This window comes from Microtus oregoni, unplaced genomic scaffold (genome assembly GCF_018167655.1).
Source record: "Microtus oregoni isolate MIOR12 unplaced genomic scaffold, Mior012 000042F_ref0000377, whole genome shotgun sequence".
Classification (NCBI taxonomy): domain Eukaryota; kingdom Metazoa; phylum Chordata; class Mammalia; order Rodentia; family Cricetidae; genus Microtus; species Microtus oregoni.
Window position 1 is genome coordinate 17,929,948 of NW_024543209.1, and position 19,813 is coordinate 17,949,760.

Sequence of the window (19,813 nt, forward strand, 5' to 3'; positions counted from 1 at the left end):
CTTGCAAGTAATCAAGAGGGGATGCAGTAGACTACCATTTACAGTGAAGAAAAGAATTGAAATCAATTTCTAAGAAACTACTCATCTCATTCTTGGTGCTGCTGATATTTGGGGTCAGAAAATTTTCTGTTGTAGCAGATGTCCAATGTTTCATGGGCTATTCAGCATTGTCCCCAACGGCTACACTTCAGTGAGAAACACTACTACCTAGTATATAAATGGCCAAGGATAAGAGGATATTGGAATCGTTTGTCAATACAGTTGATGAACAAGATGAAATGAAAAAGCTGATGAGAAGACCAGATGTCAAAATTATTCAAAGGGGAAATAGAAACTTCGAATCCACTGGTGTCAATAAAAGACGTTGTATAAAATTATTTTCAGGCCATGTGTATATGAAATACAAGTTGTGTACACAGATTTGATTCTTATTCCCAAGATACTTCATGCTAGACCTGCATGCATTACAGTCTAAAAACAAATCCTAAAGCTGAAAGTCTTCTTGTCCGTCCCAAGCCTTTCACGCTGCCTACACACAGATGCAACTGCTGTAATTCATGCACGGGTAACTCATCCATGTCGCATGTCTAAATTCTATTAGAAATACATCTTATAAAGCACTTGTGTACATACTACAAAAACATATTTGTAATATAGTCACAGTACCATAACACATTATATCATATTTAAATGCTTCATTTATAATGTGCTATATAATAAGTGTGGTTTGCCTAGGTTTTAAAGCACTAAGGTGTAGTAATAGATAATAAAATTTGCTGTCAAAATGTAAACCTTTGTTTGAGAATACACAATATAATCTTACAACCAGCCATAAATCATAAATATCAATTTTGACCACATTAGGAAAACTCAGAATTGCTAGGAAGAAAAAAATATTTCTGGTTGATGGAAGACCACACATCCAGGCTTTTATTATAATTTGTTCCGCAGGCCGACGTCAGCATTGTCAAAACACTGCAGGCAATATTACAGCTTCTGAAGCTCTGGAGTCATTCTCTCTCCCCTGGTATTAAAGGGAAGGCAAACACAGAAAACTACCTCTCACTCATTTCGTCTCGTCCTTTGGATGACAAAGGGACAGATCTACTTGAGCAATGATTATCCTGACTGTGTAGTTCAAATTTTCTTCAGCGCTGATACCTGGAGCGAGGTGATCATCCGTGAGTCCAGACAGAGAACTGACGTGTGCCATCCACCACATATGTACCGCACAGGAGTAGAAAGCGGTGTGGTGCTAGGGAGCTGCTGCCTTAGTGAGGCATGTTTCCCATGTTCATTGTAACTATTAATCCGAAATAACAATTGCCGGTGAGTCGCAGGAAATACACACACACACACACACACACACACACACTCACACACATATATATTGCACATTTTTGCCTTACAAAGACTTGGTGTTTTCATTGTCCTGGTTGTGGCATAGTCTGATAGCTTCTCTCCAAATGCACGCCAAATTGTCAAAGGCTGTCAGACTGGAAGGCAGCGCCCCCGATCTGGAGTTGAAGGCTGTGGCCTCAGGTTTCTCGCCTGTCTTTTACGTCTCAGAAGCACAAGTTGTGAAACAGGGTGGAAATTGAATGCAGCAAATGTGCAATCAAATATCCTGTGTAGTTCAAGGCTACCTAACAAAAGAGGCCCAGAAGCTGGGCTCTACTCTGGCGTTCCAGGGTGGTTTACCTGAAGAAACTCCTGACACCAGAGAGGTGAAGAAAAACAGACAACATTTCACAGATAAACTTTAGGAAGTTCATTTAACATAGTTTTCTCTGTATTACAGCCAACGCTCAACGCTTTCCTGAAATATTCTGTTGTAAAAAATAAATGAGACAAGAATGATCTTTGTGTTTCTTCTTCTCTCCTCCTCCCAGGCATTTCAGCATGGCCTTTTAATAACCTCCGACTTGTAAAGCACTTTAATTAAGGACTCATAGTAAGGGGTCATAAGGTAAACCTAAGATCTCCCTGTGATAAGCATGCTTTGTTTATGACGCTCTAACAGCCCTGTGCCTATTCTATTGGAACAGTCATTGTTTCTCAATTTCTTCTGAATATGCCAGAAAACTCCCAGGAGCTCAAGATGACTACACTGTTGAGGCCCTGTCTTTGTGGTTCTGGGGCTGGCTCCCAAGGCCTCAGGCATTCCAGGCAACCACTGCAATCTAACTCTCTCTTTTGCCTGATAATGTTTTTTCTCCCTCAAGAACTCCCTTCTGATCAGTACATGGGACCCAGTAAACTTACTATTTTGAAATGTCATATTTACTTGAGATCAAATGAAAAGTCACTATATTGAAAATAAGACAGATAACAGTTTCTAAAGAAAATTTCTATCTTTTTCCTGCCAAAAACAAACACTATATGCATTTTCTCCACATCAGGAAATAGGAATGAATTTGACATTTTTTTTTTTAAATCTAAGAAAGCATTAATGGTTTTGCCTTGTAAGAAAGGTAAAACGAATAAAGCTGCATTAACTCTTCATGGCCAGAATTAATTTACATTAATATCATGTTGTGGAATTGATCTTCTACGTCTCAAATCAAGTCCTTAATCATAAAAATGCAAGGCAGGTGTCTTCAGCAGGGTGAAGGGGCGGAGCCACGGTGCTGCTCTAAATTAGAAGGTACCTATTGCAAGGAAGCCAGCTAAGAGAAGGCTGGGCCTGGATTCTGAAAGGCAGGCTCACATGGGGAGACAGCCCAGCATGGGGCTTTGCAGTTCAAGCTGGGTAAAAGGGGAGTTGAATTATGGACTTTCAAAAGAGAAGCCCAATGAAGTAGGACCAGGATCTATCCCTGGTGCATGGGCTGGCTTTTTGGAACCCATACCCTATGGAAGGATTCCTTGCTCAGCCTTGATGCAGGGGGAGGGTCTTGGTCCTGTGTCAACTTAATGTGCCAGGCTTTGCTGACTCCCCATGGGGAGGAGTGGGTGGGGGGTGAATCTGGGGGAGCAGGAGGAGGGGAGGGAGGGGAAACTCTGGTTGGTATGTAAAATGAATAAAAAACTGAAAATAAAGAAAAGATAAGCCTAATGAAAGTGATATCTTAATAGAGGGACCATTATGGGGTTAGGGAGAAACCTGGTTGCCAGGGAAACTCCCAGGAATCCACAAGGATGACCCCAGCTAAGATGCCTAGTAATAGTAGAGAAGGTGCCTGAGCTCATCTTCTTTTGAAATCAGATTGTAACTACCCTAATTGTTGTCATAGAACCTTCACCCAGTAACTGGTGGAAGCAGATGCAGAGATCCACAGTTACACACTGCACCGAGCTCCTGGAGTCTAGATGAAGAGAGGGAGGAAGGATTTTGTGAACAAGGAGGGAGATCAAGGTCATGATGGGGAAACCCACAGAGACAGCTGATCTGAGCTCATGGAAGGGCATGGACTGTAGGCAGACAGCTAGGGAACATGCATGGGACGGAACTAGGTCCTCTGCATGTGAGTGACAGTTCTGTAGCTTGGTCTGTTTGTAGGGCCCCTAGCAGGATCTGTCCCTGGCATATGAGCTGGCTTTTGGGAACCTCTTCCCTATGGTGGGATGCCTTGCTCAGCCTTGATGCCATGGGGAGGTGCTTGGTCCTGCCTCAACTTGATATGGTGTCTTTGTTGACGCCCCATGGGCCTTATCTTTTCTGAGGAGTGGTTGTGGGTGGAAGTAAAAAAGAGGGGAGGGGAACACGGGGGGGGGGGGGAGAGAGGGGAAACTGTGGTTGGTATGTAAAATAAATTAAAAAAATTAAAAAATGTGTATGTCTAGATGGAGCACCGGCACCAAACTTTTTTCTCAGGCTCTTATACTGTGTTTTATCAAATAAAGCCCCTTAGCTGAACAGAAATATACTTTTGACAATTCCAGAAGCCGGAATCAACATACAGACAAGGTTGGTTTCTTCGGGAGCCAGTGAAGAAGAAAAGATCATATCTTTCCTCTGGTACCTAGTGTGTGCCAGCAGCTGTGAGACCTCTGTCTTTACCTGATGCTTGCTTTGTGTTGTTTCCTTTTCGGATCCTTACAAAGAAGTGGGTCATTGCACTTAGGGGCCTCCCTAATCTAGTGTCACGAATGCTAACCTTAGTAAAGACCCTGTTTCAAACAGTATCACACCTACGGTTTTGAGAGGATACCTGTTTCACTGGACTAGTGTCTTTCCATTGCTGGTGTGATAGAATTAGAACTACGTTCACGAGACTGGAATTCTTGGTAGAGGAGTATGTCTGTGTGTGTGGTGGGGAGGAGGGAACACACATAGGAAGTGGCCTAGCACAGGGTGTCAGGCTCCAGCTTGGGTGAGAAGGACTGATGGAAAGCTGGTCACACAGGGGAGAATGCTCACACAGTTCAGGGGCTTGAGGGTGGAGAAGCTCAGCTCTTGCTGCCAGGGTAGGATACCTGGGTGGAAAGTGGTGGAGGGTCCCAAAGTACCTCCCTAGAGATACCGATAGGTGACTTTCTAGCATGAAAACAAAATGTAAATGTGAGTGTTGCCTAGTCCTGACCTAGAGTAGCCCGGGTGGGCACAAGGCCACTGCAACAGCCACGAGAGCACTGATATTCTCTCTATCCTTTTTGGGGAAATAACTTATAACACCACTCAAAGTATAATGGAGATTTTGTTCAGACCTCCAGGCTATGAGGTGGTTCCACTCATATTTAGGAAATCACATGCCCAAATTAATCTCCCCCGCCGGAAATGCCCTCACAGATAGAAATAGAAGTGTACTTTACTAACCTCTTAGGTGTATCATGATAAATAAAAACCCAGAGACAGAAATTGGCATTCAACCTGAAGACCAGAAAGGCAAAGCAGTCAGCCGCCACTGGCTCTTACCTCTACCTCAGTTCGAAAATGCCGATTCTGCCTGCAGGAATCCTCAGAATGAGACTGTGCCTAAGAGCTGTCTCCTCTCATTTTATATTCCTCTCTAGTGCTGGGATTAAAGGCATACACCACTACCACTCAGTTTCTATGTCAAACTAGTGTGGCTACTGGGATTAAAGGTGTGTGTCACCACTGCCTGTTCTGTAAGGCTGGCCAGTGTGGCTGTTTTACTCTCTTATCTTCAGGCAAGCTTTATTTATTAAAATACCAATGAAATATCACTACACTTAGGTGTCTCTAAAGCCAACCAAGCTGACAAGGTCAGTCATGGACTGATAAATAATATCAGAGAAGCAAGTCAGGGCTGAATGAACCTAAGGAACAGAAAGGAATGGATAAAAAAAGCATCTATAAAGGCAAAGAAGCTAGCTTCAGTGTGTGACTCTAAACTGCACCCAGAATTTAAACAATTGAGTATGGTTTGAAAATAGGAGTTACATTGCTTAGGAAATGCCTGGAGCAGAGATGCTTGTTGCTTTTAAAAGTTGGTGGAGGTGGAGGAGGAGAAGGAGGAGGAGAAGAAAAAATCTATGAGAAGAATGAAAACGGGAGGAGGACTGGAGGGACCTTGAAATATCTACATAGCTTCTGTACATCCAGTATTTTAGATTTCTGGAATAGATATTGCCTGAATTCATATGCAAAAACCACCTGTTCAATCAAGTTAACTTAAAATTTAAGTTGCATTCTTTTCAGTCATTAGAGAAACTGAAACGTACTTTATTAGGGAGTCCAAAACTGAGAACCCACAAATTATGAAATTAAAGTCTTTTCAAGAAAGTGAATAATTCAAGCCCTTCCAACAGCCAAGGAAGATGGACGAGTGTGAGGTCTCAGGGTTGGATTACTCCAACAGGAGAGCTGGGAGCTATTCACTGAACTACAGAGCTGGAGGAGACCATGGGAAACATGCCAAAACCCCTTTTTTAAAAAAGATTACTTATTTATGTATACGAGTTGTCTATCTGCCTGTATGTATTTATGCCAGAAGAGGGCATGAGATCCCACTATAGGTGGCTGTGAGCCACCATGTGGATGCTGGATGCTGAGAATTGAACCAAGGACCTCTGGAAGAGCAGCCATCTCTCCAGTTCCCCCAAAACTTTGAACTGGAGGTTTCTCATCCCACCTGGTCCCATAGCCACCTTTATAATAACCACTCAAAGGCTTAATATTAATTACATACTGCTTGGCCCATTAGCTCAGGCTTATTTCGTTTTACAGCTTATAGTACATCATCAAGGGAAACCTGGAGACAGAAACTGAAGCAGAGGCCATATAGGAGTGCTGTTTAATGGACAGTTCCTTATGGCTTGCTCCACCTGATTTTTCCAGGACCAAAGGCCAGGGATGGCACGGGGAAATGGGCCCTCCCGCATCAGTTTTCAATCAAGAAAATACACCACAGGCTTGACTAAAGGCCAGTGTGGTGGAGGCATTTTTTTAATTGAGGTTTCCTCTTTAAAAATGAGTCTAGCTTATGTCAAATTGACCTAAAGCATAAATAAAATTTCACTTAGCTGATTATTTAGGATTTTGCTTGTGAAAGAGACTTGACAAAAGGTTAGGTAAATATACACCTAAAAAAACTAACTTTATGGTGAGGCTCAGAGTTTAGAAATAGGAAAATGTTGTAAGATGAAATAAACCATTCCTTTTCCACGTTGGTTTTGGTCCTGGCGTTTTATCATAGAACTAGATACCCTAAATAAGGCATCCACTTTTTAAAAATTTACCTTAAGATGTTTTGAAGGGAAAAACCCCGTAAGCAATCACTTTGGATATACTGGAAGAACTGCATCTTCTCTGTAATGTTTGGTATGACTACGATGCTCATTTGAGATGTGGAATCGCGCTCTATGGTGCAGGGATTCATATGGTGTGGCTGGAAAGCTGCGCCTGCTTTGCAGTGTGGCTTTTGCAAATGGTGTTTTCTAGGAACCCAGCTCCAGCTGTTTATTATATAGTCTGTGGCTGTGTTGTGGCTAACGTGGGGGAGCTGAGTGCTGCAAAAGAGATAACAGGACCACAGTATCTAGAAGACCTATGAGCTTGGCCCTTACAGAAAGAACTTGCTGAGCCCTCCCTAGAGGAATGTGTGTTTCCAGGCTCAACCATGAACTCCTTGGAAAGATTTTTCTCATGCTCACAATGGTGTTCACAGGCTATAGGGTCCTTGGGTCTTACATGTCACTGTTTATTGTGTAAGGATCTTTTGTTTTTTCCCATAAAACTACTGGATTTTCACTTTAATGTTCTAAAAATTTCTTCCCTTTTCTGTTAAACCCATGTCTCTTCGGATATTTAAAATCCTATTTAGAGCCGGGCGATGGTGGCGCACGGGAGGCAGAGGCAGGCGGATCTCTGTGAGTTCGAGACCAGCCTGGTCTACAGAGCTAGTTCCAGGACAGGCTCCAAAACCACAGAGAAACCCTGTCTCAAAAAACCAAAAAATAAATAAATAAATAAATAAATAAATAAATAAATAAATAAAATAAAATCCTATTTAGTCTTGGTATCCGAAAGCACATTCTCTAGCTGAGAAGGAGTAGATTCAAAGTTACAAGTTATATCATTCACAATATAGCTAGAAAAAGATTTTTTTATGCATCATATTGAAATTTGGACATTCAGTCACCTTCACCTTTCGTGTGGCAAAAGAAGTGTCTTTCATAATATATGCAGTTGTCCTTTGATATCTGAGGGGTTATTTCCAGGACCTATGTGGATAACAATGTCTATGCTCAACCCTTTTTATATAAAATAACCCAATAATTTCATATAACATGTACACACCTTTTTGGATGTTTTAACTGTTCCCTAGATGACTTCAAGTACCTAGTTCAATAAAAATGCTATGTGAATATTTGTTACCCTGAATTGTGTAGGGAATTACAAGAAAAAGCTCTGCATATGTTCAGTATTGACACATTTTTCTTCCTCACTAGGAATCTGTAGTTGGTTCAGTCATCAATTACTGAACCTGACTGTGTTATGCATGTGTGAATCAGAGCCCTCCTTTACCATGGAGGACGAGGAAATGAAGATGTGTGATTGACTGGGGGTGGAAGACACAGTACAGAATCATGGGATGTGAGCATTGGAAGAATGCTCTGAGATGCTGCTGAGTCTTTGGCTCTGAAAACAGTATGCCCCGGTTCAGCTTTCACCTCCTTGAGACATACTGGGCACACTCTGATGTTTGAAATTCAAAGTCCCAAACAACAGCCTTTTCAAAATTTCAGGTAATGAAGTTTACTTTTCTGAGATCTTAAAATGAATTGAATCAAGACAAAATTCCAGAGTCAACTTCCCATTGGTTGTTCCCTGTTCTTTTTTGATGCTGGTTCTGATGTCTTGCTCTTGCTAAGTGGTCCTGTGCTTCTGTTTTTTGCTTCCTGGTAGTTTTTGTGTACACAGCCAAAGTCAGGGAACTGTGTACATGTTTATGGCTGTATTGGATATCTAATTGTTTTGTAGAAGGATAATGGTGTCTTCTAAGAGGATAATCCTGATTGTGAATATTTTACCTTGTAGGATTGGCTTTAAGCTGCTTAGCAAACAATCTTAACTGCTACTTTTGGGAAAAGGCTATGTATTTTCTGTTACGATGTCAAAATTTCTTGCTGGGGATACACCTGTATATCCAGTCCTGGAAAAACTGAGGCAAGAGGATCACAAATTTCAGACTAGCTTGGACTATATAACAAAACTCAACCTAAATAAGTACAAAACAAGATTTGGAGAGATGGCTCAGTGGGTCAAGCACTTGCCACACAAACAAGAGAACCAGCGTTAGGATCCTCAGAACCTACGTAAAAAGCTGGGCAGGGCTAGTGGCCTACCTATGACCCTAGCTCACAAGAGTCCCATACAGTGTGAGCTGGGACAAGCTCTTTCTATAGCTAGAGTAGCCAAATGGATTGACTTCAGTTTCTACTCGAGACCCTACTTCAACATATTAACTAGCAAACGATTAAGGAAGACACTCTAGGGCCTCAACAAGAATGTGTACACACAGGCAAACATAAATTCACACATGCACACATGATACATACACCTATGGAAAATATAAATGAAAGAAGAAGGAAAAGAAAGGCAATAGTTACGTTTCAGTGAAGTGCTGGTCAAAAGTGGACATAATTTTTTTTTTTTCGTTTTGCGAGATATTAATTGTTAAACCCCAGAGCTTGAAAGTTGGCACTTTAGGTCAACTCAGGTTTTTCTAGCCTTTAATGCATACATATCTAGCTATCCTCAATAACCTGAGAACAAAAAGAAACATTTTAACAAGCCAAACGTGTTCCACGGAAACCCGTGATTTAATAAAGAAGGACAAGAAATGGTCTCTAAAGACAAAGAAAAAAATCACCCTCAGTTGTATTGGAGCTGAAGGAACGCCATGAATGTAAAAAACAGCCTGACCAAAAAGCCCCTCAAACTCCATGTTATTGCAAGGCCAGTGTTTCTCAGTGAAAGGAAGCATAAATTGATTTTTCTTATTTCCATTTAACATGTATTAACTTTGTTTTTATAATTCCAACTCCTGAAGGATTTAACTTCAGGAATGATATGGCGGCTGTGATAGATTTAAAGAGGGGGCAAATGAGAAAACCAGAAGTAAGTTTTCAAAGAAAAAGAGAGAGAAATGCCTAAAAGTCAAGAATCCAAGTATATTATCTTAGCTGAGGGAGAATGTAGGTTTCATAAATTGCTAATGTACCGAGCAATAGTTTCAGATAAGTTTCTTGAGGCTTTGGTAGCTGTAAGATAATTGCAGTGAAGGTTCTAATTACCATGTACAATTGTATGTGAAGGAGGTAGGAAGGGATTTAAGCTGTCAGTGAGAACAGCTATGAGAAAGGCACATTTTGCTTTATTAAAAATAATTTTAATTAGATTCAAATTTTTGTGAAAGGTGTTTCTAAATGTAAATTATCTAAAATATTTTCTAAGTTCAAAATTTAGTACATGGCTATAAATCTAGAACTTGATTCTCTGTTTCCAAGGCAATGGGCTTTCTTTTTACAATGTTATTCAACTATTAGGAAGCTTACAGGACAATAGTTTTTGGTTTTATAAATATATAATCCCTTGGTTTTTGCTGGTTCTTTCCAGACTCTTTGACTACTTTAAAAACAGAGTCCATTCAAGAATATGTTTATATGAAAATCATTTAAATAAAATCATTTAAATAACAGGTAACTCTAATATATTTAATGCTCAAGTGTCCTTGGCTAGAAGCATTTAAGCTGTGTATGTAACTTCATTCACATGCAATGTAAAAGTTTTTAGAGCTAAAGGCATGCAAGGTTGCTATGTGCAAAGGAATGGAAAATGTTCTCGCTTGTACCTCAGGCTTTGCATCCAGATGTATACTAAAACAGCCAAATTAGGCTTGGTTATTTTTGCTATTTGTTATCAGTGCTGTTCAGATGAAAGAAAAATCCCACCCTCTGGGAACCGGTGCTGTTAACAATGTGGCCTATCTTTGTTTGCCTTGCGTCAACAAGCGTCTTGCTATGATGCATGTAAGATTCACTTACACATCAGACAATGCATCAGCTTGTGATGGTCACTCAGACGGTTATCCAAATTTGGGAGAGGCCTGCAGTTTTGGTTTCTGTTAGGTTTATAGCCCTCCCTTAAAACCAAACCAAAGATTACCTTTTGCATCAAAAGCAGAAGCTGAACTGCTATGTACAGCCCTTCCATGTGGTCATGATGCAAATGTCTGCGGGCCCCTTCCTATGTAGTATGTATTTATGTTCTTTACGTATATAAGCCTTCTAAAATCCAAAGCTTAGGATAACACTATTCCAAGTTATTGTCCTCCACGCTCAAAGTGTGAAGTAGGCTATACTTTTCTAGATTTGTGTTCATGTGTTTTCAGTTATATAAATTATTTTTAAACAAAGATGATTACACAAATCCAAACACTGAGCATTCCAAGTATTAGCTCTCTCATTATTAAAAACACTGGACACTGGTCACCTAAGAAGGCTACTTACAAAGGCTATGCCTTTATTTCAAAAGGTTTTTGTTGGCTTATATAGTAAGATAGCCTGCTTTTTTTTTTTTTTTTTCAAGGCGAGGTTTTTCTGTGTAACCCTTACTGTCCTGGAACTCATTCTGTAGAGGAGGCTGGCCTCAAACTCAGAGATTCTCCTGCCTCTGCCTCCCGAGTGCTGGGACTAAAGGTGTGTATCAGCCATCATCACTGCCCAGCTAAGAGAGCCTGTTTTTGACAGAATACTTCATTTGTTAAACTGAAACAAAAATTGCAATGAACTTCTTGAAAGAAAATTAAATTAGACAACTTGATGATTCTGGCCTAATGCTGTCCATCATAAATGTATCATCCTAAAATGCTCTATGTAAAAGAAATCATAAAATTGTTTGTGCCTATTGCTAAATTTTCTTCAAAATGGCTCTTCTAAGTCTTTTATCAACCACAATTCTGACCCTTCTCTAAGCCACTTACAACCAAACCTACTGAAAATGACTGCACAAATGTTTAGCTTCAAATTAATTCTTCTTTCACTATTGTTTTTGTTGGTTGCATCTTGTTTTTCCCTCGTATAATTGCAAGTGTGGTCTGTTGATATTTTGCTGAAGCACAGCTTCTAGCAAATAACCTGAATGGTATCTTGAAAATACTGGGGTATCCCCCATAGGGCAGACACACTGACGTAAAATTGACAATGGACTCTACTTAGTCTTTTGATACCTCTTAGTTGCTTGGATTTGACAAAAGGGAAAGGAATTTTTTTGTCACTGACTTTTTGCTATCTTTTCCACCCCTTCCCACAATGTGAGAGCAGATCAGATCAACTGGGAAATATCTCATGCTGGAGACTGAAACCAAAGGATGGGATGGTTGACCAATAATTTCTTTACAGGAAATTGTTTAGAGACAAGGGGAGATACTGCTAGAATCAAAATTAAGTCATTTTGGAAATGATAGGTCATGCGTGTAATCCCAGTACTTGGGAGACTGAAACGGGAGGATTGTGATTTTGAATACAACCTGGGCTACACAGCAAGATACTGTCCCAAAGACAATAGCAAAAACAGAGCCAATTGTGCCAGTCCTTCAGTTATGAAAAATAGTTTTTATACATGGTTATCTGGCACTAAATACCTTCCACTGGTGCTAATTATTACTAGTCCACATGCACAGCTATTAGCAGGAAGGATAAGTTCCTATACTATTTATTTTTATTGTCTTCTGACTTTGAACCTTCTGTATTCTGCTTCCAGAGTCAGGCTTCTGCATCTGTGCTTCATCCACCCCAACAACCCATGCCCTTCTGAGTCACTAGCTGTCACTGGGCCAGAAACTTACAAGCTAGCTTCTGTAAGGGTCTGAGAATCACTGAAGAAAGACCACAGACCCAAACAGTATGCAACCCAAAGAGCATTTATTCTGAAAAATTGCCAGCACACAGGGGTCAATCATCCACACAAAAATAACAATGACTACCCAGGACAAAGGCATGCAGGCCCTTTTAACAAGGAATTGGGGAATTCTAAGCCTGGTGAGCTAATCTTTGTTCTAATTGGCCAATCAAAGAGCAGTTACATGGGGTGCAAGTTGATTGGATGGGGCTGGTGACAGTCCCACTTGTTTCAGGCTCTTTAGTTGGATATGGTTAGTACCTGTCATATCCTGTAACCTCGGGCACCCTAGCCTTATAAGGCCAGGTTTGAAATGGCTTAGCTGATTGGCTAAACTTGACTGGGGCACTTCCAGGACAATGGAGTCGCTCTGTGGCTAAGATGGAGTCACATTCCGGCCCTCTTCAGTTCCTTCAAGATTGAGGAATGTTCAAACGCACACGTCAGGGCTGGAAGGAGGCATCAGAAGCTGCTTTTGTGATAAAGGCACCAATTCCTCACGTGGTGCCACAGCCACGAAAAGCAGGGGGCGTTTGGTATCTCCACCCTCACTTTGCCTCTGTGACCTGCTTATCTCTGCAGCTCGCCGCGTGACTCACTCAAGGAGTGTCTGCCTTCCTGTCTCATCCCCTTCAAGGTTGAAGGGACAGAGATGAGCTTTGTCATAAAAATCATCCTGGAGCCCAGTAAGAGCAGAACTTCTAAGGACAGCTTATTCCCCTCCAGATACCCACTGATGGTGAGGCCTCATCCTGCACAGAAGAAATTGTCTGAGAGCCACCTTGTCCCTTCAGCCACAAGAATGAGACAATGCTCAACCAGGCCATGTTCCCAGGACCGCTTTGTTCCAATTCTTTCTCTAACCCTAAAGTTCGCATCAGTGTCCCAGAGATAGATGGGGTCACTGGACCCCTTTATCTTTTCTTCTTTCCAGTGTGGCCAGGTTGGCTAAATCTTTCTCTGCTTTTTTACCATTACTCATCTCTTTAATAGGTGTCCTGGGAAAAGGTGGCCGAGTCTCCCATTTTGGGGCTGCCAGAGCCAAGACTAGCCTAAATGCTTCAGTTACAAACTCATTAGTTCATCAATCTGGACTTGGAATCCTTCTGGGGTTGACTGTACATTTCTATGTCTCCTCAGGAAAGCCATGCAACAGCTCTGAAAATGCACAGTTCTTGTGAGGATTCACCTTTCCTAGCTCATCAAATGTCCCCAAGGACATTAGAGCATGGTCCTCCCATTCTTTATACTTTGTGTCTATCTACTTATACATCAAACCTAGCATCCAACAAACATTCAAATTATCATATCACAGGGAATTTATTTTCTTATGAAGGCCCCATGTGTTAAAAAAAATCATAAATAAATGTGTCTACTTTTCTTTTCAATCTGCTTTTGTTTATAGAATCCTCTTCCAGGAACCAAGTAATGAGAAAAGAAAAAAAAACATTCTTAGGGATGAGGAGGAATTCCTGAACTGAATATAATTGTTGGAGTTTAAGAAATAATTGAAAGTGTCACTCTTGGGCACACTTACTAGTTTGAATGAATGAAATTAGGAGGCCATAGAAATTAATTAGAGTCCAGTTATCTGCAGACCCCATTAAAACCCACTGCTAGCTGCACACACAGAGAAAAACTTTCTCTGAAGTTCCTAGATAAGACTGAAATATGTGCTTCCAAAAGCAGAACAAGTACGTGAGAATCCACCCCTAAAACTCATTAGCCAGGGGAGCTGAACTCCTAGAAAAGACTAAAGGATCTCCACCTGCGTATCCTATGCAAACCAGCTGTTCTTGCGGGACTTGCACACTGGAAACTGCATGTGCACAGTGACAGAACTTCCCTTCCCAGCGCAATTCTTCCCCTCTCCTCGCTGTGTTTGCCACCTCTGTCTCCCAGAGTCCAGAGGGACTTTCCCTGGCCTGGCATCTGAACCGTTTGTTCTTCCTAGAAGTCGATCACTCCCTGCAGAGGCCACTTTGGGAAGAAGAGGGTTAATTTAATTTGATTTAGAGATTGAGGGTGCAGTTCACTGTGGTGGTCAATCATGGCATCAAGAGCACGAGTCAACCCGTGGAACTGCATCCAGTCAGGAACAGGGAGTGGTGATTGCCGGAGCTGAGCTGGATTTTCCAATGTTGTTCTTGTTTTCCAGGCCAGGGTCCCAGCTCATGGGTCAATGCTCCCCTTGTTAAGGTGAGTCTCTCCTCCTCAAATACTCTCTAGACACAACATCACGAATATATATGCCTAGAGGTGTGTCTCCTGGGTGATTTTATATCTAGTTCAGTTGACAGCCATGTCTGGCTATCACATTATCCCTTTAAAATAATCTACAGCTGACTCCCTCACCCCACCCCATCTTTCCCCCAATCTTGAAAAGACGGATATTTAAGCTCCAGCTATCTGGTCCTCCCGTGAATTTCCTGTTTTGCACGGCTCCTGTCCGCATGTAATACTTTTTGTGTCTATTCTTCTGGTTTCTGTCTATTGTCAGTTGACTTCAGTAGAAAAGTTCAGATGGAAAGTTTGGGTTTTATTACAAAATGAAGATCCAAAGATCAGGAGCTCAAAAGAAAAATTAGGTTTTAATGAAACAAATGTGTACTTCTCTTTTATCTTAAGTTAGCCAAATAGCCGAATCTAGCCAACTCACAGAATCTAAGAACCCCTGCTTCTCCTACAGTCTTCCTCCTGTGTGTGTGGAGACTTAGTTTAGTTTGGAATAAACTAGATGTCCTGGCTTTCATTATTAAGTGTACACTTGGGACTATTGTTTATTATTTTTTTGCTCATTCCTCCTGGAAAACCAGGCATTTTCAACAAGAATTGATTCCATTTATCTTTTTCATTTAGCCTGGTGCCAGGTTATATCTTTCCTAGAGCAATGAATAAAAATGTGTAAGATGAATAAATGGGGCCAGGACCAAGGAATACAAGCTAATATTTCAAAATATTATCCTGCCAGAACTTAAGTGTGGTTTGGATGTCAATGAAGAGTTATATAAATTGAAATCCCATCTTAGTCTCTACTGTCAACTGTCTTACTTTCTAGATGTCAGAACATGAGTAGCACAGTGATGGAAAAATGAGCCAACATTATGATCCAGCTGGAGAGATGGCTCAGAGGTTGAGAGCACTGATTGTTCCTCCAGAGGAACTGGGTTCGATTCTTAGCACCCACATGGCATCTTACCACTGTTTGTAACTCCAAGATATGACACCCTCACACTGACATATATGTAGGCAAAACACCAATGCACACAAAATAGAAATAAATAATTTTTTAAAAGATTACACTCAAAGTGGATCTAAATAGCCTGTGTGTTATCTGCCCCAGCTATTGTGATCTCAAAATCTTAAATTAGGGTCAATTCTTTGGTATACTAATTGTTTCATTTTAAAGATCAGTATAAAATGCAGATGATATTGTCTTAGTTTATTGTCAGTCCAGATGGAGTGATGGAATACTGACCAGGAACTCAAAGTCCCATGGATCTATGTCACTCATTATGTCTATATTTAGCAATTGTCACCTTCAGTTCTCACTTAAAAATTGAAAGAGTACAATTCCCAGCAACCACATGGTGGCTCACAACCATCTGTAATGCCCTCGTCTGGCCATACACACACACAGAATATTGTATACATAATAAATAAATAAATTAAAAAAAAATTGAAAGAGTAGGCACAGTGACCCTCAGCTTTAGTCTCAGCACCTGGGAAAAAGTGACAGGTAGATCTCTATGAGTTCAAGGTCAGCCTGGTGTCCATAGTAAGTTCTAGGACAATCAGAGCTACATAGTGAGATCCCATCTAAGAAAAATTAAATAATAAGGTGGGTTGATACTTAAAGACATACTTTCCAGTATGCATATTGGTCAATTTGGGAATATAAGAAAACAGTAAGAGTTGGATTATGGGAATGTAGGTAGTTCATATTGCAGTGATCAATGGAATCCCCTTCAAGGAATGAGATATCAGATAAGATTTGCTTTGGTAAAGAAACATTCCTTCCTTAGCATTTTCTTCGAAGAGTCATTTTAGAGGCTGATGAACACACTTAACTATAGCCTAGATCTCTCTTCATGTTTTACTTTTGAGGTAGTATCTCACTAGGTTGTCCAGGCTTCCGTTAAACTTGTGATCATTTTGCTTTAGCCTCCCAAATAACTAGATAACAGGCATGTGTCGCCAAGTCCTTCCTCCTTTAAGTTGCTTTTTGTCAGGTATTTGTGGTCACAAAAAGGAGAAAAGTAATTAATTCTCTCAGCTAGCATTCTTTTTCAAACAGATCATGATCACATAACCCCCTGAAGCCTCAGCCAAATTATTTTTTCACTCATTATGAACTTAAGTGGTGCCTGCCACCCAAAGCCCTATGCAATTGGGAGCTATCCTAACCTAAAAGAGTTCATTCTTTTTTCTTTTTTATTCATCAATTTATTTTACATCTGGGTTGCAGCACAGCCTGCTCCAACCCACTCCTCCCCTACTAGTTCCTCTTCCCCAAAGAGTTCATTCTCAAACATTAGGAATCAATTCAAATGAAATCAAACAACTTTGATTTCTTCTGGACCCCTGAGAAAATCAGCCAGAATAGTTGGACTCAGTTCAGTTTTCTGATATATTACTTTCACCTCCAGGAGTCGCAGATTTGTTGTTTATGCCAGTTTTAGAAAACCCTCCACATTGATTTATAGAAAATTCATAATGGAGTCTACTTCCAAAGGTGGTGTATTGGTATTATAGAAAAACTTTTAACAGGTTTATTTAATGAGAATTGTTTTGGGTTCACTTTATTACTTAGCTTCTCTAGGATCATGAGCTTTAGACGCAATATCCTTAGTTTATGGCTACTATCCACTTAGGAGTGAGTACATACTGTGTTCATCTTTTTGGGTCTGTGTTACCTTATTCAGAATGGTGTTTTCTAGTCCATCCATTTGCATGTAAAAACATATATAAATCAACCTGGAAAGTTGACATAGACATGATTGCCTGACAAAATTGGGAACATTGAGGTGGGGGGGAAGGGAGGGTGGAAGGGGAAGAAGAGGGGAGAAGGGGAGGGATGAGGAATGGGATATTTGAAATAAAGGAAGGACAGAGATGAGAGCAAGGAAAGAAATATCTCGATTGAGGGAGCGATCATGGGGCTAGCAAGAAACTTGTGTCTAGAGAAATTTCCAGGAAACCACAAGGATAATCCCAGCTAAGACCCTAAGCAATAGTGGAGAAGGTGCCTGATCTGGCCTTTCCCTATAGTCAGACTGGTGAATTTCTTAAATATCATCATAGAACCTTCATTCAGCAACTGATGGAAACAATGATGGAGAAGGAGTGAAAGACTGAATAAGGAGGAGAAGAAAGAGGAAGAGGAGAGGGAAGAGGAGGAGGTGAAAGAAGAGGGGGAGAAAGAAAAAGGAAGAAGAGGAGAAGGAAGAAGAGGAGGAAGTAGAGAGGAGAGAAAGATCCTTGTTTGGTGTCTAGTAGTCCTTAAAATGATAGTGTGTTTTATTTCCTAGTGCTTGTTCACATTCCTCCTGCTTTAATAATTTGTGAGGTATCCAGAGCTCTCTGGCTAAAAACAGATAGTTTTGATAGTGTTTTAAGAAACATTAACAATGTCCATGGTCTTAAGTGGTGAGGCCTTATTAGCTTCAATTCAATGCAGCATTTGTAGTAGCAGCAACTGTCTGGTTCTATTCATCATGCCAATGGGGTTAGAAGGGGCCAAGAGCTGGGGAAGCTTAGAGATGAAAAGATACTGGAGCAGGTGTGTCCTGTCTGCCAAGGACGTTCACCACCAAGATTCCCTTTCATTATTTTTTTTCTCCTAGGCATTCCATTGAAATAGATGGGTTATTAAATTCCCGAGTGGGATATTACTTTAAATCAAAGAGTGGTTCTGCCCACGGGGCTTGTGGTCAGAAACATACAGAAAACAAGTTTCATTCAATGAGGTGATTTCTATCAAAAGCAAAGGCATCTTGCCATGCTTCTGCTGTGGGGTCTTCCTTGGAAGTCAAGGTAACTCTTGCTCCACTGCAAATAAAATCCAGGGAACCAGAACCACCTGGTAGTACAGTGTGTTAGGTTGTTAACTTCTGCCAGCCCTTCTCTACAGAGCAGTGGTGTGACAGAGTGAACAGATCTCTGTGTTTATACTCAAAAGTTCTAGTGTTGAGTCCTGGGTCAACTGGTCTGTACCCTTTTGCTTTCTTACTAATTAAGTGAACATGGATATCAATCCCAACTGTGTCTCTACCTGGTTTGGAGTTATGACTGAGTTGGCACAAGTACCAGCATTAATTAAACTGCAATTTGCAAGTAGAGTTCTCAGCCAAATTTCCTCAGAAGGTGACTGTATTGAGACATATATGTTGGGGGAAGACTGTTCATTTTCTCAGCTTCCTAGACTCAAAATAACCACACAGAAACTGTATTAATTAAATAACTATTTGGCCTATTAGTTTATCCATATTTCTTGCTAGCTCTTACATCTTAAATGAACCCTTTACTATTAATCTGTGTATTGCCACATGGCTGTGTCTTACTGTTGGCAGCTCACGTCTTTTCTCCTCTGACTCTGTCTTCTTTCTCCCAGCATTCAGTTTAGTTTTCACTGCCTAGCTCTATTCTGCTAAGCCACTGGCTGAAACAGCTTTATTCATTAATCAATAAAAGCAACACATATACAGAAGGACTTCCTACATCATCTCCCCTTTTCTGTTCAAATAAAAAGGAAGGATTTAACTTTAACATAGTAAAATTACACATAACAAAACAGGTATCAAGCAAGAATTACAGTTGGAATATTGATATCTACTTTATCTTTTATCATAACTAAGAAAAACTATAACTTCAACTCCATCAAAGACTCCAGAAGGATATATATGTTATGCTGTGTGAGCTGGACATATGGGACCCATGGAGAGATGACTGCTGAACTTGTCTAAAAGTGGTACAGTCCTTCGGAGATTCTGTTTCATGAAGAGTCTGCCAGACATTGTTCAGGACACAGAAGAAAGTGACTAAAGTAACTTGTAAAGGAAGTGCATTGTAAAAATCTACCAAAGCTCTAGAGTGACAGATACATTTCACTACCTGGACAGTCACCCAAAGGTCTTTTGTAATGTTACAGAGACCCATCTTCAGCCTTCTGGCACATAGTTTCTGGAAGACTTTTCCATAAAACAGGAAATTTCAAAGATAGTTCCACCTTATATTTGCAGTTTGTTAGTCACTTTCTTCTGTGTCCTGAACAATGTCTGGCAGACTCTTCATGAAACAGGATCTCCGAAGGACTGTACCACTTTTAGGCAAGTTCAGCAGTCGTCTCTCCATGGGTCCCATATGTCCAGCTCACACAGCATAACATTAGGCAGTCCAGACAAGAACAGTGTCTTACCCAAAATGTCCAAAAAACTACATAAGGAGCCTCTTTGATGCCCATCATTCTCTTGAAATAGATTGGTGCTGCCAGGATCAGATGAA